General features: G+C 40.7%; 1 non-coding gene across 1 annotated transcript; it reads right to left on the bottom strand.

Annotated features, from left to right (window-relative positions):
* Positions 1-21,652: 21,652 nt before the first annotated feature.
* LOC133793029 (small nucleolar RNA R71) lies at positions 21,653-21,759 on the bottom strand. Its single transcript, XR_009874493.1, has one exon. It is a non-coding gene; the product is annotated as a small nucleolar RNA R71 (small nucleolar RNA).
* Between the last annotated feature and the right edge of the window lie 2,556 nt (positions 21,760-24,315).

Genomic DNA, 24,315 nt, shown 5'->3' with positions numbered 1-24,315 from the left:
AATCATCCTCATGAGCGTTCTATTAACAGATTTTGGCCTAAGGTGGTTTGCCCTCCTTCCAAGAGCAAGACAGTCTCACTAGCTGCGCAGCAGAAGAAGAGACGACAAAAAGAATTCCATGTATCATATTTTGGGGCCACCTTGGCTAGTGAGATCATATGGAAACCAGTTGAGAAGCCTCACCCTACTAATTATAAGGTTGTGTGGTTCAAGGGGGCGGCCTCTGACATGACTAAAGAGAAGGTAAAGAACTTAAGGAAGATCTTTAACCTCTCTGGTGTGTCTATTACTATTCCTGGTCCAAATGACAGAGCTGAGGACCCCCCCCCCCCCATTGGGTATATGCGCTTGGACACGTTCTGACATCAAGTCTAGCGCCCTACTTCCTCTTCATCCGTACTTTCGTAGCGTTGCGGATTATTTTGGTATTAGTACTTCTCAAATGGCTCCCAATGTGATCTTGGTGTTATCTACGTTATACATTATCAATCACCGCAAAAAATGGGCTGCTTCAGTGCCTCACAAGATCCACTACTTATTTGACCTGAAGACGAACCCTTCCCAGTGCAACTCGGGGTATTTCCATTTCCACCATTATATGAGTGAGGGTACCAACACCTTCTTGGAAGAGATCTCTGGAAATAGCAAGGCATTTAGATATGCTGACAACTATTTCTTCACTAAGGACGCAGAGGTCAACTACTCCAAGTTTAAGCACGTTGGGCCTTTTTATAGACTGCTCCTGACCCAGGCTATGATAGTTATGGCCAAGGCATAGATTTCCATGACCCCTGAGGAGAAATATGTCAAGACCCCCGTTACTTCAGAGAACCTTAGGAAGGTCGAGCTGTTTCCTCCTACTATAGTTGATGTTCCGGATGATGATGGTCCCGAGCCCGTGAACACCATAGACTCCCCGGGACCTATTCATGTCGAGTAAGTACCCTCTTTGCCGGTGCTAGCTAGACAGGAGGATGATGAGGTGGGTGCATCTTTCGTGTATTCATCGCTTGCTTTGGATGACTTTGATGATATAACGTTCGAGCACGAATCTCATTCAGAAGGTTCGACACTTTATCACCTTTATTTTATGATTCATCTGTGCTTAATATCCTTCTAACATTTGATCTTCTTTTGCAGGTTCAGACATGTTCGGTTTTGTTCATACACAGCAGAGGTCGACTTTCACCGAGGCCAGTCCTTCTATCCGAGTGGCTAAAAGAGCCAGGGTTGAGGCTGAGTCAATAATGAAGGTACCTCCCGAGGTGCCTCCTCCAACTCCTTTGGCGTCTAGTCCTGTCACAGAGGTAGAATCATCTTTGTCTACACCGATTCTTCCCATCTTCACTGATGTGGGTGCCTCCTATTCTATGCCTGCTCCCTTATATGAGCCACACCAATCTGCTATACGGAACCTAGGTGCCATCATGGACTGAGCGTCTCATCTGGAGTACATGACAATGACTTTTAATGGGATTAAGAATGAGGAATTGAGCACCATCCTAACGAAGTCACTCATTGACATTCAGAGTGTGAGTCCTCTACAGTTCTCCTCTTGTCTCGTTAGCTTGTGTGTTGACGTTTATCTAACACTTGTATGTTTTTTGCAGGCACTGATGTTGGTTTCTCATGTCCATGATATGTCTGTAGAGTATACCTCTACGCTCTCCAACCTTCATTCTGAGCTTGAAGTTTTCCGCCAGGAGGTGCTGGACCTTAGGCGTGTTCTTGGCTCTAGGGATCCTGACATTGCTTCAAAGGATGGAGAGATCGACACCCTCCGCAGTTCCGTGGAGCTCAAACAATAGGAAGTGAGTGAATTGACTCTCAGGATAACCAAGATGGAGGAGAAACTTGCCGATTAGCTCCAACAATATGAAGCTGAGAAAGAGAAGCTAATTGTTGACATGGACCAATTGCAGAAGGATGTTATTGTCAAGAAGGAGCAAGAGGTCAAGGCTACCCATGACAAGGCTCGAGATGAGTATTCAGAGATAGTGTTCTCTTGCTTCTACTTGATCTGGAAGTCCAACAAAGATCTGAACTTAGATTTCCTTCCCGAGAAGACGCGAGCGAATGAGCTTAGGAAGTGTCTGGCTCGTGAGGCTGGCGAGGCTCGGGGTGGTCTTTCAGATGATACTCCTCGCCCTAGTTAGCCTTCTCTTGGTCTTTTATTCTGTCTTTCCTTTCATGCCATTGGTGGGGCACCTTGTACTTGACAGTTTTTACATATGACATTTTATGCCTTTATGATTTTTTGTTACGAGTACTCAGTGTATTGATTGAAATTCTTTATTTCGAATGCTTACTAAGTATATCAACTCACAACCCTCATTGGTTCAGGTATCAGTATACTCTGAACACATGTATTTCACGTGCCATACTATCCTTACTCTTTTATGTTTTTCATGCTAACAACCATGGTAATGTGAGTAGTATGATACTTCACCAAGTACCATGAACAAAACAGGTCAGGTCGACCACCCCATGGGTGATAGGCCGACCACCAATGCCTTATTGTTTTTGTTTTCGCACTTTCGGAACATATGTTGAACAAATGTCCTAGAAAAACTTGAGCTTGCTTAGTACTTAAGGTCACGCCCTCATTGCTTGTGTATACCCTGATCGGTATGTACTATATGCCCCCAAGTGATCATGGGTTTAAAAGCCTTGGTCACTTGCAACTTGACCATGCTTTGCATCAAGAGTTTAAACACATAGTACTATCTTTTTCACCCAATGATGCAAGCAGCAAATGATTATCCTTCATTGGTAGTCGGGTGATGGTTTCATACTCAGTAGTAATGATACATATACATAGATGCAGATTGTGTCGCAAGTGTCGATCATGATCTACGTAATCTCTCGTGTACTCGTTATAATGATTATAGACAAAAGTGTCTAAGTTGGACCAACCGGGTCTAGATGGGCTAATTGAGCCTGTAATGATTCTTAGATCAAATTATTGATCGGTCCCTTATCGGTCGATAGGTTCCTCAAGAATTAGGATCGAACGTGATCAAATAATGGCAACTGGTCCTCGGACCAGTCTCTTTTGTTGATCGTATAGGTCGATAGATTCCTCAAGAACCAAGATCGAACATGATCAAATAAGTTGACGACAAGGTCCTCAGACCAGTCTCTTGTTTGGATTGTATGGGTTGATAAGCTCCTCAAGAACCAAGATTGAACATGATCCATAAATTTAGCGACAAGGTCCTAGGACCTGTCTCTCGTTTGGATCGTATGGGTCGATAGGCTCCTCAAGAACCAAGATCGAACATGATCCATAATTTTGCGACAAGGTCCTAGGACCTGTCTCTGGTTTGGATCGTGTGGGTCGATAGGCTCCTCAAGAACAAAGATCAAACATGATCCATATTTTGGCGACAAGGTCCTAGGACTTGTCTCTCGTTTGGATCATATGGGTCGATAGGTTCCTTAAGAACCAAGATCGAACATGATCCATAATTTGGCGACAAGGTCCTCGGACCAGCCTCTTGTTTGGATCGTATGGGTCGATAGGCTCCTGAAGAACCAAGACCGAACATGATCCAATAATTTGGCAACAAGGTCCTAGGACCTGTCTCTCTTTTGGATTGTATGGGTCGATAGGTCCCTCAAGGACCAGAATCGAACATGATCTGATGGGGTTGACAGGTCTAAAGTGACAAGTCCCTCGTTGAAAGAAATTTGAAGAATTAAGTGAAACTTAAGAAATTAAATTCATTCATTCATTGAAGCACAATTGCTGTTATACAGATAATTCGAAAATAATAAATTTGTCTCCTGCTTGGCTATGCTTCTTTCCTCAAAGGATTCGATGGGAAAGACATTCAAGGTGTCCGCATCTTCTGCACTGGAAAACTTGGCTAAGGCATCAGCATTGGCATTCTGCTCCCTCGAGATTTATGTAATCAAGTATCTCTTGAACTATGTCAACAAGTCCTTCACCTTGTTCAGGTACTGCACCATCCTACGTCCCTTGGCTTGATACTCCCCCAGTACCTAGTACACTACTAGTTGGGAATCGCTGAATATCTCCAGGGATTGTGCATGCACATCCCTGTTAGGGTTTTATGCCCTAATTAATACCCAATTTCTTTGTAACCCCATTTATTATCAATAAAAGAATAGAAATCATTTTTTGACTTGGTCAGTCACTTTGGTCACATGTTTTATTTTCATGATTATTTGATTAATATAAACTTCTATTAAATCCCGAGCATATAGCTAATCATATTTATAGTAACGTAATCACATTGGAATGTAAATATGATTATATGTTCAAAATAAGTTAGTCCTAAGATTAGTTAGTGCATACACTAACTTGTCAATCTACGATATGATATACTTACACATTGTAGTGTTATGTTCTTTCTAGAACATTAGCAAAGTGGATGAGATCAGAAGTATTTGTTACATCGGACTAGACCGATATTGACAGTAGATAGGATAAGTAAACATACCGTTATTATCTATTCTAGTCATATCACATAGTTGACCATAGGTCAATTCAATCTCAATTCTGAGTGGTTAGTATTCTAACTGATTGTATTATTTGAGTTCTATGACTTGTTCGTTACCAGCTTACCCTACGGACTAGCCCATACTTACATCTTGGGAACTCGGTAGTATAATTGAGTGGGAGTGTTAATCATAGATATGAACATCTATAGCTTCTGATGAAGAAGTAAAATGATGGTTTCCTTTTAGTTTGGTTCAAGGTGCTACATGATAAAGATCTCATTTCAGTAATTAATATTTTTTTACTGAAATATCATTTACAAGGAACCAAGTGTTTTAAGGATAAAATACAATGAGGGGTAAAATGATATTTTAGTCTTATCTCATTGTAGATCATCTATAGAGGATTGAGTGATAATTGTGGTTGTAATAATGGATAACTACTAACGTATCTATATTGCTTATAGAGCGCTCTACGAATTCAAGAGTGCAATTCTGAGTCTTTAGTAGAGTCACGAGGAATTAATAAGTTAATAAATTTATTTGTTAAATTTATGATAACTTATTGGAGCTTGATTTCATAGGCCCATGCTCCCGACTGTACCTTGGATAAAATCATCTAGATAGTCTCAGTTAATTGATTTAATTATCAAAGTTGACCAGGTCAATTTTGGATAGTTTCATAGAGTTATGTAATTTTGAGAAGAGAAGAGAAATTATGACAGATTTATTAATTAAGATAAATTGGTATCTAAACCAATAAATAATTTTAAATCAAGGTTAAAATTATAAATAATTAATTTGATAAAGGATTTAAATAATTATTTAATTAATTAAATTAATAAAAAATAATGCAGACCTTGATTTTAAGTTTAATGGGCTTATAATCAAATGGGAAATTTCACAGGCCTAAAACCAATGATAATTTCAACCTAGGGCTGATTATTGGCTATTATTTTATTGGTTTTTTAATTAAATAAATGACCTAAATGAGTCTATAAAAGGAATGTTAAGTGAGAGTTGAAATGAGACGTCAGACATTGGTTTTCTGATAGATTTTAGATTCTCTCTAAACATAAGTCATTTTCTAAGCCTTACTGTTCTTTTCTATTCTTCTCTCTGTATCTATCTCATGTGTTAAGAATTGCCCACTCTAGTCTAGGTGATTCTAAGGATACTTTGGAAGACTGTGAAGAAAATTGAAGATCAGTTCAGTTTCTTGGTAATACTCTGCGACGGAAAGGATACAAGGGTTAGAGAAACTGAAGGAATGACTCTATTATTCCGTTGCGTATAATTTAAGTATTCTCATCATTATTTCTCTTTGAATTCAATTTTAGAAACATGTTCTAGGTTGTCTCATATTAACTTGTCTAATATTAGATCTACATTAAAATAAATAAAGATCATGTATAACTTTTCCTAACAATCCCGAGACAAGCATAATCTTGCTAATAATGTCTCATACTCAGCCTCGTTGTTTGAAGCGTTGAATCCAAATCTAAGACCGCAATGGATTCGGTGATTCTCCGAAGTGATCAGTATGATTCATGTGCCTACGTTGTGTTCGTTGGATGCTCCATCAACATATAGCTTCCATACAGGTGTATCTCCTTCCTTCTCGGTATCTTCATCCTTCGATTGGTAGGAAGGGTCTTCAAGGTTGGTGCCTTCGACTATGAAGTCTGCCAATACTTGTCCTTTTATCGCCATCCTCGAATGATAAGTGATATCAAATTTTCCTAGTTCCACTACCCATTTGAGTAATCTTCCTGAGGCCTCTGGTTTCTGAAGAACTTGTCTCAACGGTTGATTGGACAAGACTCTGATCGAGTGAGCTTGGAAATATGGATGCAACTTTCGAGAGGCGATTACTAAATAGTAGGCTAGCTTTTCAAGAGGGGGATACATAGACTCCACACCTATTAGCCTTTTACTGATATAGTACACAGGGTGTTGTACCCTATTCTCTTCTTTTACCAAGCAGCGCTGATTGCATGCTCGGTGATTGCCAAATAGATGAATAGTACTTCATCATATATTGGCTTCGATAGGATGGGAGGTTGAGCAAGATGCTCCTTCAAGGCTTGGAAAGCTTCCTCACATTCCTCGGTCCATTGGATCTTCTTACTGCCCCTTAGTAAATTAAAGAAAGGGACGCACTTGTCCGTAGACATTGATATGAACCTATTGAGGGCAACTACTCTCCCGGTTAAGCTTTGCACTTCTTTGATTATGGTAGGTGACTTCATGTCGATCAATGCTTTGATTTTCTTGGGGTTATCCTCGATCCCACGTGAATTGACTATGTATCCCAGAAACTTACCAGAACCAACTCCAAACGAGCACTTAAGAGGGCTTAACTTCATGCTATACTTTCTAAGTATTGCAAAGCATTCCTCCAAGTCTCGAACATGCCCTCCAGCTTCTTTGGACTTGACCAACATGTCATCGACGTATACCTCCATATTTTTTACGATCAAGTCTCGGAACACACTAAACACTGGTAGGCGACTCCTGCGTTCTTCAAGCCGAATGTCATCACCTTATAACAGTACAATCCCTTGTCTGTCCTAAAGATGGTATGATCCTCGTCAGGAGGGTGCATACTTATTTGATTATACCCAAAATAAACATCCATGAATGAGAGTATTTCATGTCCTGTTTTTGCATTGACTAGTTGGTCTATTCTGAGTAGTGGGAAGCAGACTTTGGGACAGGCCTTATTCGGATCTGTGAAGTCCACGCATGTTCTCCACTTCTCGTTTGGCTTTGGGACCAGCACGGGGTTTGATACCCAATATGGGTAGTAGGCATCCCTTATAAAACTATTTTCCTTGAGCCACTCGACCTCCTCCTTCATGGCTTGAGATTGGTATTTGTCTAGCAATCTCCTCTTTTGTTGTACTGGTGGGTAGTTCTTGTCCACATTGAGGACATGGCTTATCACGAAAGGAGAAATTCCAACCATGTCCTTATGTGACCAGCCAAAGACGTCCTGGTTCTTCTTCAAAAATTCTACCAACTGTGACTTAATTTCCACCTTTAGGTTCTTCCCGACTTTAATTACTCTAGTCGGGTCCTCCTCATCTAGTAGGACTTCGTCCAGATCTTCGACTAGTCCTGCCCCCATGACTCCATCCCCAAAGCGAGGATCGACGTCGTTTCCCTCTCTTTGGGAAACTTTCTATATAATAACAAATCTTCATTAAAAGGAGCCCTTGGCGCCAGTAGAGTGTTTCTTTCAACGTCAACTTCCATGTTGACAACCTCATCAGTTCCTTCCTTCTCTTCGCAGTAGGATACTACCATGTTGTTTACGCATGGTCCTTTCTTTGCCTTGACCACTGACACATTATAGCATTCTCATGCCTCCCATTGATTACCCTGTACGCATCCTTGCCCTATACTTGTGGGGAACTTCAAAGACAGATGCCAGATAGATACTGCTACGTGTAACGCCATCAGGAGAGGTCTCTCGAGCACTACATTGTAAGCTGATGAGCAATCTACCACTAGGAACTCTGTCATCACATTCTCGTGCTTGGGGGCATCCCCCATCGTGACCGGTAGTCTGATAGTTCCTGTTGGTGCTAGGCATTCTTCCATGAACCCATATATCACTTGGGAACATGGTGTCAGGTCCTTGACTGTGAGCTTCATCTTCTCGAAGGATGTTTTGCAGATAATATCTACTGAGCTTCCCGTATCCACAAAGCATCTCTTCATCTCAAGCATTGGAGATTTGAATGGTAAGGACCAGAGGGTCATTGTGGGGGTACCTCACATGTCTGGCGTCATCCTCTATAAAAGTGAGAGTTTCACTTTCATACTTTGGATTCTTTGGAGATCGCTCCTCAACTGCCATGCACTGGGAAGACTCCTCTACCTCATGTCTTAGGGTCTTTGCATATCGCTCACGAGCATTGTTACTGTTACCTGCTATGTGGGGCCCTCCACATATGGTATCCAATGTGAAGTCTACAGTCACTGGCTCCAACGGTGGACTCTTCTGCGTTCGGAATTATGTATTCTTGCTCGGGGTTTCGGTCTTGACTCGGTACCTCGAGAGTTTTCCTGATCGGAGAAGAAACTCGATCTCATCCTTCAATTGTTTGCACTCATTTGTGTCGTGCCCATAATCATTAGAAAGTGACCAAAGATATATTCAAAACTTATTCTTGTCTCTCTTTCCTTCTGAGCGCAAGGGTGGTGGCTTTTGGTATGGTACCTCCTGATATGTTGCCAAGCAGCCCTTGATGTAGTCAAGACGGTATAATTGGTGAACCTGGGCTGGTAGGGCTGATGCATAGGCTGTTTGTCGGCTGGTGCTGACTTAGCTTTCTTTTCTCCACCCTGCTCGGCCCCTAAGGTATTCCTCTTCTTACCGTTGCTCCCATTGCTGACCTGAGGGTTTGCACCTGTAGAGTCCAAGAACTTTACTTAGCTAGTTAGATAGTAGTATTATAGTATTTATAGCATTACCTTTGTAACTGTGGATTTTTGGTTCAGACCGGGAATTATTTGGGCACTCATAGTAGTACTTGTAGATTTTCTAAGTTTAACCTATAGTTTAAGAATATTAATGTTAACCTAAGGTTTGATTATATGACTGATATTAAGGATAATATTTATTATACTATAAGGTTTAGATAAGGACCAATAGGATTTTAAGCACATGTTATGTATGGATGATTAAGGATTAAGTATTTTGAGGATTAAATTTAATAAGGGTAAAAGTTTGAATGCTATAAGGTCAGTCAGCAGCTTTGAATACGTTGAGGGCTTAATCAAGGCTGTTTACTCCATTTAAACTTAGCTAAAAATGTGTAATTTCGTGTTTAATTAATCAGCGTGTGCCGATATATCGCAGCTATAGGGGGTGATATATCACAGCACGTAGATACTGAAAACACGAGACGATGCACGACAGCCTCGGGCATACTGGCCCAGGCGATATATCGCCTCCTTCAGTATATTTTGAAACATTTTGAAATCGTTTTCCATTCAGCCATTCAACCTCTTGATAAGTCCAGCATCTTTTTGAACGAGTCTTCAGCCTCTGCTGAACGATAATTCAAATTATTTTCACCTAAAAAGGTATTATTTTTATTCAAGTAAAATTAAGATCCTTTCATTCCTAAACTCTATAAATAGGACCTAGTACCCAGCCATTATTCATCTTTTGCTCTAAGTTCAGAGGCTGCAAGTGCTAAGTGAGTGTGAGAGTGTAAACACCTGGGTTGGGGAATCATAAGCTTATCAAACACTTTGGGAAGTAAGGTTTTATAGTATTTCGGTTTGAGGTGTAGATTGGTCTTACAAGTCTTCAAGGTAACCCAAAACTCTAGTTCATTTATGTACTTGTTCTTTTAAGTTCTCATAGTCTTCTACTCAGCCTCTAACCTTAATCTTTATTTTGGTTAGGAAATCTAAGTTCTTGAGCAAAAAGGTTTTGGTAAGTATTTTTCTCAAGGTTTAGTCCTTCCATTCCTTTCATTTCTTTTTCTTCAAATCTACTCACCCTGTTATATATGGTTTTAGGAGTGTTCCAAAAGTCCCAACTCTGTCCTCATATCCCGGTAACTTTGGTAAGGAAAATAGGATAGAATCTATATGTTTTATGCTTATGTTTTATGTTATGAAATATGCTATAAAATATGTTATGAATATGTATGTTTGTAGGCTTGGGCATATGACCCATATGACTAACAAGACCCCAAATAGATTATGGGCATATGACCTACTTCGCTAGTAGGACCCCACTAATCTCATGGGCATATGACTTGTTTAGTCTATGGGACCCCAAGTAATAATGGCCATTATAGTATGTGTATGATATAAGTGTTATGTTAAGTTTTTATGTTTCTTATGAAATTTATGTATATGAACTATGTGTTAGATTTTTCCTTGCTGGGCATTAGGCTCATTCCTTTTTGTTTTTATGTGCAGGAAAATAGCTATAGTGGCGGTAAGATTCATGGATGCTTGGGAGAATGTGTATCGGTAGTGAATGGAGTCAAGGAGTCGAGAGTACGATTTTCGAGGATGTAGTCTTGTTTTACCTTTTTTATGGTTTTACATGTATTTTTCTGCACTTTCTATGTAACTCATTTTCACTTTAAATTATGTTTTGTTTTAAAGACAATGGGATCCCATATCCTACTTGATATTTTATGAGAGTAATTTTTATTTCTAAAAGTTTCTAATAAATTTATGGTATTTTCGCAAATGTAAGTTTTATTAAGGATTTGTATGTATAGTTTCATTAATGGTCCAAAAGTCTAGAGTAGTGGGTCATTACAGCACCATTCTTATCTGCCTTAACATTTGTCAGATGGTTTATGCCTTTTTCTTCCTTCATGATAGCGTCATCTAGCTTCATGTATTTGTTTGCTCGGTCCAGGAACTCCTGCATGGTATTGATGGGGTTCCTGTGTATGCTATCCCACAAGGGACTACGATAAATTATTCTTGCCGAGATGGCAACGAACTTTCCTTCATCTCCTACTATGGATGCTCAGTTTGCCTCTCTCATGAATCTCTGGATGTAGTCCTTCAGGGATTCATCCTTCCCTTGCTTGATGTCAGCTAGCTGATTGGCATAAACTGGTTGATTCTGCCTGGCATTGAAGACCTTGCAAAATACCTTCCTGAACTACTCCCAGGAAGTGATGCATCCAGGTTTGAATTTCAAATACCATTCATGTAATGCCCCGAATTTCCTAATAAGGTCTGGGACCTTGATTAGGAGGCCGGGAGGGCCATAATTGATTTATTATAGTATTTAATGATTATATGCATGTTTACGTGAATTATATTATTATATGATGGTGAATGCATGCATATGGGCTCATATGTTAATTATGAGGGTAATTTGGTAATTTGGCCACTGTGGGCGTAATTGTATATTTTGGGTGCATGATGGTGATTAATTAATATAGCCACATTATAAGGTGGATTGGTTCGAGCTTGTCGACATGAGACGATCATGAGATGTAAGTGTTCGGTCTAGTCATAACGGGTTTAAGTTCGGGGCTCGGGGTGAGTCTTGGGGTGAATTTAATGATTAGAGTGTTACCGGGAATTAAAGGGTAATGAGATATAATTTATTGGTGTTTGAGGATTTTGAGATTAGCGGGAATTGGGAAGCGTTAATTATAATTAACGGGTTTAGCGGAATGTACCAATTTTGCCCTTGAGTTGGTTTAAAAGGTTTAGGATGATACAAGGGTATTTTGGTCTTTTTGGAAGGATATATGTAACTTAAGGGGCTTAGAAAGCTGTAGAAAAAACAGAGTAAAACAGGGGTTTGCCTCCTTCATTCCCGTACCTTCTCCTTGCTTCATCTTCCTCACTCCTCCTTTGATGGTTTTGTGTTCTTGGTGGTAATTCAAGCTAGAGGAACTTAAAGGCTAGGTTGGGGACCTGGTTCAGCTTGTAAGGGAGGTTCAAACAAGTTTTAAGGTAAGTTTTGATCATTGAACTTAAGCTATGCTCTGTTTTCGTTTTAACTTTTCAGTCATGGGTTTTGTTGTGGAAAGTGTGAATCCAAGGGGGTTTTGGTGTTAGTTTGATTGGGGTTTGGTGTGAGTGAGATAAGGATGTTGTTTGGGGGTTCAACTATATGTTTGGAAGAGGTTTAGAGAGGGTTTGAAGGTCTGGTTTGAGAGGGGAAATGCAGGGTTGAAAATCTGGTTCGTGCGTGGGGCTTAGGCTGAACTGGGCTGGGTGCCGCGGCACAGCTTTTGCGTGCTGCAGCCCTTGGCGTCTGGCAGATGGGGGCCTCTCTGTTTGGGGGCGTGCCGCGGCACAGCTTTTGGGGGCCGCGGCCCTTAAGGCCAATTTTGCTAAAAAGTGGTTTTTAGCTTAGGGATTCAAACCATAGGCCTCGGGGTTGGACCTAGTACCCGGTTGGGTAGTATTTGAGGTCTCGGGGGCTGGGATTTGGTTTGGGAACCCTCAGTTATCATTTTTATTAATGATACCTTATATTTGGTTATGACTAGGTGACCGCTAAAGGACTAAAAGTTGATCGTTCTCAAGGGTCGTTCTTTTAATCGTTCTAGCTCGGCTTTGAGGTAAGAAAACTGCACCCTGTGTATATGGGACATGCATGGTTATTATTGGTGCATGCCGGTTGATTAATATGTATGACATGCATGGTTATTATGATGCATGTTGGTTGATTATTATGTATGACATGCATGGCTATTCTTGATGCATGTTGGTTGACTGTTAAATGTGACATGCATGGCTGTTATTGGTGCATGTTGGATTGCTGGATATATTGCATATGATGCATGAGAAACATGTGATTAGGACATGCTTTGTATACTGGGTGTGATATTATTCAGAGCTTGAGCCTCTGTGTTAATGCATAGTCCTAATTGTACTAATATATGTTGAGTAAGCATGCTGAATACTTGTTATTGGATATTGGACATGTGGTATATGTTGGTGGCATGGCTTACCTGTGTATGGCGCTGACTTATTAGTCAGAATCGACAATGGTGCCAGATCCGTCTGTGAAGCTGTGACTTATCAGTTAGGTTCACCACGGGTTGAGCACTGGTCGCGTTTTACCGACCCAAGGGTCAAAAGTGGCAGTGCGTTGTGAACGCCGGGCCGATTAAAGATTAGATCTAATCGAGACCGGCATTGAATGAATCATATGGGGTATTAATGCCGGACTGACCAGAAGGTCAATGAGAACTATAAGCGCTTGCCTGGTCTACGACCAGATGACTATAGCCAAGGTATATGACCCCGGTGACTGTTTGTCACATGGCTGAGGGACGTTGTCCATAGTTTCGACTCTAGAGTCGTGAGGAAGGTTATGTTGGTGACTAATCACCTTGCACCTGTCCTAACCAAGCTTATGAAAGAATCTCTTATCAGTTGAGCCCTGGTGACCCTATCGTCACATGGCTAGAGGGAGCGATGCTCATTATCGTGACTTTTGGCTATTGTCACCTATCTGTATGGACCGATGGTTCTGGATGGTTACTTTGGTTATTGTTGATATTATATCATGATATATTATGTTTTCTTGCTGGGCTTCGGCTCACGGGTGCTACGTGGTGTAGGTAAAGGCAAGAGGAAGTTGGACCATCCTTGAGTTGGAGAGCTTAGGTGATGACGTGTACATATGCAGCTGCTCGTCCGCCACGGCCGAGGTTTAAAGTGGAACTAGGGCTGAACCCTGTTTTGCCGCTTAGAACGGCCTGTTGTATATATATTCTGTAATAAACTCTGAAACTTTATTTTCGGGATCCCAATGTATTTATTAAACGTTCTAGTGAAACGTTACATCTTAACCAAAGTTTTAATCCCTAAACCGCTAATCATACTTAGTTCACGATTTTGGCCAAATGACTCGGTTAGCGAGTTTAGCACTGTTTACAAGGCACACCGTAACGGTCCCTGGGGTTTGGGGCGTTACAATTCATGAGCTGAGTTAGAGAGAGTGGTAGGGAATACTCTACACATATAATCGTGCTTCACACCGAGTAACTCTATCTGATACTCGAACTTTCCAATGTGTCGTACTGAGTCCTCCTTCCCAGTGTATGGTGGGAGTTTTGGGGTCTTGTATTTTAGTGGTGGTTGAGCAGCTTGGATATTAGCACTGAAGGGACTCCCACTTTTATGAGCCAGCTCAATATCGGAAGGTTTCTTTTTCAGACCCTGGACAGCCATGACGAGTGCATCTATTTGAGCTTGTACTACCGGTGGGATCACTACTCTAGGTGGGGTAGACGTCCCTGGTACCCCCTCCTAAGCACTGGTCCTCCTATTGATGACCTCCCTCAGATCATGAGGTTGTGCATCTTTCCCAAGCCTATCGAACACAGTATTGGTGTTGTTCATCGGTTCCTTTCCCTTGTGAGACTGAGAGTGTAGGGGTCGTAGGTCTTCCTTGCCCTTGTTGGTGTGACCCTGCCCCTGAGCCTCTCCTCCTACATGACTTTGAGACTTTGAGCGGCCATTTCCATTCCTGTCATGCCACTCGAATGTTTGACCCTCATCTCTTGCGTTGTTTTGTCTAATCCACTTAGTTTTTAGTATTGGATTACTCGATAGACAATTATACTAATGAATAGAAGTATTCACTTGTTGCTAATTTGCCCAGAGTTCCTCCCCAAAATATTCGTCAAATCCCCTTCAATGAAGCCCTGGGTCCTTTATTTATATTACCCAGGGGATGTTACATGATCAGTAATACTAGGATCGTGGTTTGGTACACTATTATTAGGTAGTGGAGATACGCGTCCACCTCCCCATAATTATGAGATCGTGGGTCTTATCGTTGTTTCTGTGGATCGTGGTAGACAATGCATGATTGAAACCTCTAGGAAAATGCTAAGTCTAGATTGGTTTATGCGCTTAGGTGCTAGGCTCGAAGACCCTTTAGAGCTTGGGTGTTAGGCCTGTTGGTCCTCTGGGTGCTAAGCCTGTAATCTTCTGGGTGCTAGGCCTGTTGATCTTCTGGGTACTAGGTTCTCAACGAGAATGAGTTTTATCCATTTTTGGGAGTGTAGGCCAACCACCCTATGGAGGATAGGATGGGCCGACCACCCCGAGGGGTTCTTGGGCATGCTTGGGCCTACCACCCATAGGGGTTAAGGTCAGGCCGACCACCCCTAGGGGGTTTTGGCCTGGTCAACTTCTCTATAGGTCCTGGACCTATCTTTTTTGCTCATCGGTCTTTTGTTCAATACTTCGTCATTTTTCCCTGATTTGTGCCGCTTTCTTATTTGCCACATCATCCTTGGATTTTTGAGGGATAACACTTTCTAAATGGACAAAGCTTGTGTTTGGAACGATCATCTTATTTTGTTTTTCTATCCTGAGTTGGATCCAATGGTTATTGATATGTGGGTGATGGATGCCTTTTCTGGTGGTGTTCGTGGTTCTTATTCTTGGTCTGAACATCTAACTCTTGGACCTCTTGAAAACATTAGTTACCCAATAATAGCATTTTGGGATGTTGATGAGCTCTTCATGGAGGCCAAAGATAGTGAAATCATCTTCTACAACCTACAAGGCCAAGTACTTGGTGTTGACCACAATTTTGGCCAACGACGAGTAGACGTCAAAACTACAATAAACCTTCAAGAGAAAAATACGACACTGATAATTTTATAGTGGTTCAGCCCCAATTTATTGGTAATAGCCTAATCCACTTGAAGTTATGATATATATCCTACACTTAAGATTAGATGAACTTGACCCAACTGAGTTTCTTAAGTGTAAGTAAAAAAATACATAGTTTCTCTCTCTAAACTCTCCAAAAAATGCCCTAAGAATACCCCAAGTAACAGTCCCAAAGTCTCCAAACTAGAGATTTTTTCTCAGTCTAAAAAGATCAGATCCCCTCAAAATGATGCCATGATCCATTTATTTATAGGCTCATGGATCATACATCAGATATCTCCCTTTGACCGGGTCTTTGGTTCTTCTAACAGACTTTAATTAATAAAATATAAATGAACTTAAATTATAATAACATAGCTATTATTCCAGGATATATGAGAGATTCTCGCGGCAGTTGAGAATGATTTGGGTTGAAGTTGTTACCAAGGACATAGGCAAGCACCTCTCGTCGGCAAAGCACACCTCTAGCACACCTCTGGTTAGTATAGACAAAGCACTCATCTAGCACACCTCTTGTCTAGCATGACACATCTCTGGTCTAGCAAAACACTTTACTGGTCGGCCAAATTAAATGACTGGTCGGCCAAAACGATTGACTGGTCAGCCAAAAAGAATGACTGGTCGGTCAAAATGACTGACTGGTTGGCCAAAACAGATGACTGGTCGGTCAAAACAACTGACTGGTCGGCCAAAACGACTGACTGGTCGGCCAAAACAGATGACTGGTCGGTCAAAATGACTGACTGGTCGGCCAAACTCCTAACTGGTTAGTCAAAAATCTTTACCGGTCGGAAAGAAATTCTATCAGGTCGGTCCGATCACTTTATCACAAATCCGAAGAGCCAACACATTTATTGACTATTAATGTGCCATTTACTGACCATGCATTGCCACTTGTCACTTCTGATTGCCACGTCATCGAACTGAAATTTTGGGGATAACATTTTCCCCCTAAGTTTATTATATGATTTACTAGTATGATAAACTTTTTCTCTAGCAAAATGTTTTTGAGATCATCCAAAAGCTTTCACCTGGTCAGTAACTTTCACTTTTTGAATTAAACCCATGATCAAACATTTCCTTTAGCCCATCAAACTTGTTTCTTTTACCATTCCTAACCGATCAAATTTCTTTTGTCCCTCGGAAGCCTTGTGCCTTGGAACCCAAACAGCTTCTTGGCAATGCTACTCCTCGGACATACTGCTCCTCGGACGCACCCCAGCCGCTCGGACACCACCCCAGCCGCTCGGATACCACCGCAGCTGCTCGGACACCTCTCCAGCCGCTCGGACATGCTGCTCCTCGGATGCCCCCAGTCGTTCGGGCATTACCCCAGCCGCTCGGACACCACCCCAGCCACTCGGACGCCCATGCCTTCGGACATGCTGCTCCTTGGATGCCTCCAGCTGCCTGGACATTACCCCAGCCGCTCGGACACCACCCCAGCCACTCGGACGCCCATGCCTTCGGACAGGCTGCTCCTCGGATGCCCCCAGCCGCTTGGACATTACCCCAGCCACTCGGACACAACCCTAGCCACTCGGATGCCCATGCCTTCGGATAGGCTGCTCCTCGGATGCCCTAGTCGCTCGGACGCAGCCCCAGCTGCTCGGACACGAAACCAACATCCGCTCGGACGCAGGCCCAGTTGCTCAGACACACAGCCAAGCCGCTCTGACACCAGCCTTCGGACGCGCGCGCGGGCCTACTCGGGCACACTAGGACACACATCCAAGCCGCTCGGACGTGTAGCCTCAGATGTGCGACACAACCACTTGGGCATATGGCCTAGCTACTTAAGCATATGCCTAAAACTTATCCCTCCAAACACCATCAAAACACCTTATTCGAATATCTCAAAAGTATTTTGGAGATTGATTTCTCTCAATCAATCTTGGGGAAAATTGATTTCTCATCTCAAAGACATTTTTTCACTATGTAGTATTTACTTTGCATTCATTTGTTCGTGTTTGTTTGATTCACTCCAGGGACTCATCGCTGCTAATCATGCTCAACAACAGAGTTTCCTACTCGACCAGTGATATATGCTCAGCCAACCAGGGAAGTTGTATCTGCTCTCCCGACCAAAAAACTTTGCACCTGATCAGCTAAACTTTGTACCTGGCCAGTAGTTTACTCTTTTTTCTTGTGAAGACAATTGTTGCTTAGCAACTTTGATATTTTTCTCGTACAGCCGAGCTGTTGGCATTTATACTTTACTTTTCTTTGCTAACTTGAAACATTCTAAGTCTTTTTAGACTTAAAACATTATATGTTTTTTGTGAATAGTAAAATCACTCCGATGTATGCCTTATATTTTCGCATGAGTACTTAGTTTTCTAACTTAGAAATTATAGACATTTCATAAGTCCATACTAAGTATACTTTCTCACACTCTTATTGCTCTAACATTTTATGAGCATAATGTTTATTGCCACACGAATATCTGCTTCTAACTTGAAATTTTTTTAAAAATTCCAAGTTACTTAAGCTTTGTCAAACAAGTTAGCTTAATGGCCTTTTTGGACTTCAAAAATTTACAAGTCAGCCTAAAAACATATATCTTAACTCGTGCTCTTATTGCCTATGTTAAATTATATACCAGTATACCCCATGTGCCCCCCAAGTGATCGAGGGTTGAAAGATCCTTAATCACTTGCTACTTGACCAAATATGTTCGAGCAGTTAATTACTCGTGAAACACATAGAATATATGGAAAATATTCGAGCAGTTGAACACTGCTTGAATGTATCGACCAGTTGAACACTGACCGATTTTACCAACCAGTTGAACACTGTTCGGATAATTAACACACATGCACATTTGTAGCAAGATTTGACCACACTGCGCGTAGTCTCTTTTATTATTCGTAAATTAAAAAAGGACAAAATGTGTCTAATAACGAGTCTGAAACAAAAAATTGTTCAAAAATTAAATGACTGGTTAGCAAATAACCAGCTCATAAACCAAACTTAAATAACAAGTAAAACGGCTTGAAATTAAGCTACCACTCTGAAAGAGGTATTTAGAAATAATATATTCATAGACGCTCGTCATTCCAGTGGTTCCTGATCCTAGTACTCCCACTCGTGTCGAAGTGTCTCGGCATACCTCTCCCTTGCTTTGTTGCTATTCTCATCCAAGTGTGGACCTCCACATATAGTGTCTAAGGTAAATTCCACAGGCCCGGGCTGCAAGGGTGGAGATCTTTGTCATTTGAACCCAGAATTGATGATGCCTCCTTCTCCTTGGGGTGTCTCTACCCGATACTTTCTCAACTTGCCCGACCGGAGAAGAAACTCTATCTCATCCTTGAGGTGATTGTATTCATTCGTGTCGTGACCATAATCTCCATGGAGACGACAAAACTTATTCATGTCTCTCTTCCTCATCTCTTTCCTGATGGGTGGAGGTTTCTTGTAGGGAACCTCTTCATGACTAGCAAGATATATTTCCGCTCGGCTGTCCGAGAGAGTGGTGTAATTAGTGAACTGAGGCTCATACTTGGTTGGCTTTTCATTTGAACTCAACTTTGCTTTCTTTTCCTCATGGTGGTCAGACCCGTTATTTCCACGTTTCTTTCTACCATTCTTAGGAGGGTCAGTTGATCTGCCTGGATTGTTTATGCCATTTTCCTCTTTCTCGATTGCATCATCCAATTTCATATACTTGTCTGCTCGGTCAAGAAATTGTTGAAGTGTTGAAACTGGATTTCTATGTATACTATCCCACAAAGGGCTCCGATAAGTTATCCCAGCGGATATGGCAACCATCTTCCCCTCGTATCCAATAACAGTTGCTCTATTGGCTTTGTTAGGTTCATTTTAGGTTTGTTTTAGAGATTGTTTTATGTTATGTTTTTAGTTATTTAGGATTGTTTAGTGCAGATTTATGCTTGTTTTCTTCTTGATTCAGGCTTTAATGGTCAAGTAAATAATATGGAGTGAAATGAGAAGAAACATGTTAAATATGATAAATAAGATGGATTTCGTGTTGATTGTGGAGTTTCAAGACATTATGTGTGGAAAATACTACATTGAAGATGCTCAACACACGTCGTTTATGCTCTATAACACAAGTCTGAGACTTCAAGCCGCATTTGGACCATTATTTATTCACTTTCTGCAAACACTTCTAGAAATAGAAGTTGTCGATATTTCTCTTAGATTTCCATATCTTTTTGAATCATTCATTTTGGAGTTATATCGAATGAGTTATGATCAAAATACGATGAGATGACGCTGCAGGCTGTTCGAAACGAGTTTCGTTCTATTCTGACTTTAGCGCTACAGCGCCATAATATGAGCGCTCTAGTGCTAGTGCACCAGATTTTGAGGCATTTTTCCACTGTTAATAGCGCTACAACGCTCCAGAAGTAGCGCTATAGCGCTAGTGACGCGATTTTCACATTTCTGACCACTTTTTGAATGGCAATTTGGTCTTTTCACTTGGAACTTTGGAGGGTTACTTAAGAAACATAATATTGTGACTTTAGCAGTTTTTAGAAGAGGGGAGATTAACAAAAACCCTAGATTAAGCAAGGAGGCTAGAGAAGAAACAACAAGAAAACTCAGAGTTCTTTTTCTTTATCTTTTGATTCTATGTTTATGTTTGATTTAGTCATGTTTATGAACTAAATTTCTGTTTAGGTTTTCTAATTGACTCTCTTGAAACTCTATTATGATTTAATGCATTTATCTATTTCCTCTTCATTCTGAAGTCTATTCAATTTGTGTTTATTGTGTATGTATTTGACTGCGCATCTTTTACATATGATTTATGAATTTGAATCAAAATCTGAAAAGTGAGATTTGAATATGCTAAAATTGAATAGACATAGACTTCAATTTAGAACGAGAGTATCAAATTGGTTTATGTGATTGAAGGTTGTATTCACTGCTTCCTATTGTTTGAATTTACCATAGAAATATAGGGAATTCACACTAGGTCGAGTTTTCTATTTCTTAACTCGAATAGTTAACACTTTTGCAAACCTATCATTTCAGTGAAGAAGAGTTTCAGTAGTAATTGCATTAAAGATTAATAGAGTGGATAGTAGAGAAGATTAGGATTCCTATTTGTTTTACGGTGAATTCAATCTAAGGTTTTGCTATTATTTGTTATTTGTTTAATTTTTAATTATTGCTTCTGAATATTATAGTTTCTTTTGTGGTGTCTAAAAGAATCAAGAATTTTAATTGATCAAATAGAAAGAGAAATTAATTGACTGGTAATTGAGAATTCAGTCCTTGAGGACGATACTTGGTTTTTACCATATTATTACAAATTGCGACTGTGTGCACTTGCATAGCTTAAAAATTTCGCAACAAGTTTTTGGCGCCGTTGCCGGGGACTGAAAATAATTATCAATATCAGTCTGATTAATTTTTATTCTAATTTTATTTTAATTTCTCTTGTTTATAATCTGTTTAGTTGCTTAATTTGTCTATCTCAGGTGAACTGTGTTATATGCGTAGCAGAAGAGGAGCAGTCAATCTTGTTCCTTTGAATCCTGAGATTGAAAAGTCTTGCAAGCAAAACAGAAAGAACAAGAGGGAGGCCCAGAAATCATTGAAGATGGCACAGAATGATGGGGATGGCAGGAATGTTTTAATTCCTGGAATTGCACAAGGGGGTCAGGCTTAGAACAATGCTGAGAGGAGCCTGAGAGACTATGTACTGCCCACTCTGACGGGAGTACAAAATAGTATACGCCCACCAGCTATAGAGGCTAACAACTTTGAGATCAAGCCAGCTATTCTACAAATGGTGCAATCCTCTGTTCAATTTAATGGGTTGCCTTCTGAAGATCCTCACACCCATTTGTCTAATTTTCTGGAGCTGTGTGGAACTTTTAGATACAATGGGGTGAGTGATGACGCTATTAAACTTAGGCTTTTCCCATTTTCTCTGAGGGATAGAGCTAAAAGTTGGCTGAACTCTTTGCAACCGAACTCTATATTTACCTGGCAAGATTTGGCTCAGAAGTTTTTATCAAAATTCTTCCCTCCTTCCAAAGCTGCTAAATTGAGGGGAGAAATCAATAATTTTTGCCAGAATGATGGAGAATCATTATATGAAGCTTGGGAATGGTTTGAGGAACTTTTGAGAAGATGTCCTCATCATGGCATTGAACAGTGGATGTTAGTGCAGAATTTTTATAATGGTTTATGTCCTACTACTAGAACCATTATTGATGCTGCAGCGAGTGGTACTTTTATGAGCAAGAGTGCAACTGGTGCTTATGAGCTGCTGGAGGACATGGCCACAAATAATCATCAGTGGTCTGAGGAAAGATCATCGGGGGTCAGAAAGGTAGCTGGGGTGCATGAGCTGGATGCAATCACTGCCCTAACAGCACAAGTAGCCTCCTTGACAAAGCAATTACAACAGAGCACTGTATCTGCTAATGCGGTTCAAATGGCAGCTAGGTGTGAAATTTGTGGTGGCTCTCACTCTATTGATCAGTGCCCTATCAATATTAACAATAACATTCTGATGGATCAAGCTCAGGTTCAAGCGATGGGAAACTTTCAAAGGCCATTCAATAATCCATTCGCCAATACTTACAATCCTGGGTGGCGAAATCATCCTAATTTTTCTTGGAGGAATAATCAGAGCCAGTAACCTCAGTTTCATGGTCAATTTCATAATAATATGCCTCAGCCACCAATGCATCAAGCCTCTTCATCACAACAGCTTAGGCCTCAACAATCAATGAATCAAGCTCCACCTAAAAGGCCTAATGAATTGCAAGCTGCATTATTGACCCTCACCGAAACTCAAACTCAGTTCATGACAGAGACTAGATCTTCTATCAGAAATCTGGAAACACAAGTAGGGCAGTTGGCTAATATGCTTAATAACAGACCGCAAGGAAATTTGCCTAGTAATACTGAAGTCAACCTTAAGGAGCAAGTTCAGGCAATTACTCTGAGGAGTGGGAAGCCAACTAAGCAGCCTAGATCTCCACAGGCAGTGGTTCAGAATGGAGAGAAGGGTGAACAGTCTGATCCAGCTGAGGTTACTGAAGATCACCAGCTTTCAGAACAGTGTCAGCCAGCTATTGATGAGCAACCAGTTCGATTTCCATATCCTCAGAGGCTTAGAAAACAACACTGGATAAACAATTTTCCAAGTTTTTAGAGGTGTTTAAAAAGCTGCATATAAATATCCCTTTTGCCGAGGCCTTAGAGCAGATGCCCAGCTATGTGAAATTCATGAAGGAGATTCTGTCCAAGAAAAGGAAGATGGAAGATTATGAGACGGTGGCGCTCATTGAAGAGTACAGTGCCATTCTGCAAAGAAAGCTTCCTTAGAAAATGAGAGATCCTGGGAGTTTCACAATACCCTGCACTATTGGGAATTTTGAGAGTATGAATGCTCTATGTGATTTGGGGGCGAGCATTAATCTAATGTCGCTTTCTGTGTTCAGAAGATTGAAGCTTGGGGAAGCAAGACCTACAACAGTGACTCTTCAATTGGCAGACAGATCAATAGCACATCCTCGGGGTATTATTGAAGATGTTTTGGTAAAAGTGGACAAGTTCATCTTCCCAGCAGATTTTATTGTACTTGATATGGAGGAGGATGCCAACGTCCCAATCATTCTTGGAAGACCATTCTTAGCCACAGGACGAGCTTTAATCGACGTACAAAAGGGGGAGTTAAGGTTGCGAGTACAACATGAGGAAATAAGTTTTAATGTTTTTGCAGCAACTGAAATTCCTACCTGTTGTAGAGTTGATGTGGTGAATGATTTTCAAGATTCAATTGGTAAAAAGAAGAAGAAGACCAAAGAACGATTTCGAACAGTTCGACGTCGTATGAAAAGATTATTGTGTGTCAAGTTTGAAGGTTTCGATGACATTGGGGATAATTTCAATATTCTTAATAGTGGAAGGGAATTCTCCTTGTATGACACGATGGCTCTCAAGGATGCAAGGGGTGGCCACCACCTCCACCATCCCGAACTCAAGCCCCCTCCACCTTCGCCATACTGACGTGGCATGCTTTTTGAGGTAAGTCTTCTTTCCTTACTCTTCACTTCACATTGGGGACAATGATCGGTTTTTAAGTTTGGGGGAGAGATTTATTTCTGGTTTTCTTTGTTGCGTTTTTGGTTTGTTTGTTTGTTTTTAATTTTAATCCGTTGTTCGTTTAGAGTCATGTTTTAGAGTATAAATTAAGTTGATAATAATGGCCATTTCAATCTGATTGACTGTTTTGTAGTATAATCCAAAGGAAAAATTGTTGTGCTTCTAAATTAATCTGTGTGCTTGGTTAGATTACTTTGTTTTTCACTGTGATTTGTTGACATCAGAGATCTATTGTTCATACATTGCAAATGTTATACTTGAGTTATTTTATGCATGTCAAATTTGGATTGTGGATTGAAAAGTTTGAAAATTTCTAGAACCTGCTTGCTTACTATTTGAGATGAAATTTGAAACAGTGCACATTTAGGAAAATGATATAGGTAATTTTTGGACTGGTTGTGCCTTTCAAGCTAACCCTATTAAAGTTTATCCTTAGTCAACCATTTCGAGCCTTATAACCATTTTCTTGATTAACACACTCTTTTGAGCCTAATTGTAAAATGAAATACCATTTACTCTTTTTGACCCATACCATGAGCATGAAAATCATTATATGAGGGGAGTGAATGTGTAAGGGGATGTGGTAAT

This window comes from Humulus lupulus, chromosome 7, assembly GCF_963169125.1.
Source record: "Humulus lupulus chromosome 7, drHumLupu1.1, whole genome shotgun sequence".
Taxonomy (NCBI): Eukaryota; Viridiplantae; Streptophyta; class Magnoliopsida; order Rosales; family Cannabaceae; genus Humulus; species Humulus lupulus.
Note: the sequence above shows the minus strand (reverse complement) of the source record. Positions and strands in the feature narration are given on the sequence as shown.